We start from the raw sequence: 1286 nt of genomic DNA, 5'->3' as shown, positions 1-1286 counted from the left end.
TATGGATAATATTCAAGACCAACTATCAAACCTTTATGAAAACATTGCGTTACAATAATAATACCTTATATTCCAAGTTATGATATGCCTTATATTCCATAATGCCTTATATTCCAAGTCAGATATTTTAAACATTTTTAAAGCAGATAGTGCAGTTAAGCTACAAATGTTTATCCCGTTTTCATTAAATATTGAATTACTCTCGTTATTAAAAGCTTAAGTGAATCAAAACTAAAACATTTGTTTAAAATATGTCTTTTTTACTCTCTACTATTATAATCCACATCACAACCTATCATCATAAATTATAGACTAACAGCAAAAATCAGTTAATACTATTTAAGTAACATTTCTTCTGTTTTCAGTTCAAATACGTAACCTCATAAGGTTTATGGTATTTTCTCATGTTTTTTTTTTTGTTTTTTTTTTTTATTTTAAATAAAATTTAAAAATAAAATTTAAAAATAAAATTTTAAGTTAGTCACAATAAAAGAATTTCAAAAATCCGTAATAAATCTCAACTTTCTAATGGCATCTAAAGTAACCCGCGATCGAATTTATACAACGCGGGTTACAGATAACTCAAGCCATCTATTGGCAAAATAATGGGTTTTTTTTTAATACACCTAATATATTGAGAAACAGCTCGTTGTTATTATTTAAGAATAATATGGATAACGGCTTTCTAGACATAGTAATATTTAAGAGAATGAACTAGCAGATGAGATAGCTAGTATATTTCAGAAATGGTTATAAGTAAAACCGACACCTAAATACTAATCCTGATTTATGAACTGTTTAAGAACATAAACAAAATCACCATTGAACTTATGAAGAACTTGTAGATAAATAGCGGCTTCGAGTGTGTGGTTGCAAGGACGTGTCTAAGTAGAACCTCGGAAGAAATGGGTGGATGAACAGTTCTCTGCTGACCTGCCAGAGTAAACGAGTGTGGACTTATCGGGTGCTCCTAACTATATGTGAAATACCAAATTGTATAACAATAATATGGCATGCATTAGTTGGTATAGCTCACCATTTTCTAAAAACTCTAAGAACATTATGTTGAGCAAACGTTATCTGAGAGTATATAGGTTGATGTTCGCATAAGCATGCGCATTTTAAATATATTATGCGTATAACCGAGCTCATCGCTTCTTTCTATTATGTTGCTGAAATTGACAATAGAGTTGTGAAAGAGAGATTGTATAGATAGATCACTGATTCGCTTAGGCGGATCATCAACTTTTATGTATGATGACATAAAACTGGCGTTTTGAATATGC

Source organism: Teleopsis dalmanni, chromosome X (assembly GCF_002237135.1).
Source record: "Teleopsis dalmanni isolate 2A chromosome X, ASM223713v2, whole genome shotgun sequence".
Lineage (NCBI taxonomy): Eukaryota > Metazoa > Arthropoda > Insecta > Diptera > Diopsidae > Teleopsis > Teleopsis dalmanni.
Note: the sequence above shows the minus strand (reverse complement) of the source record.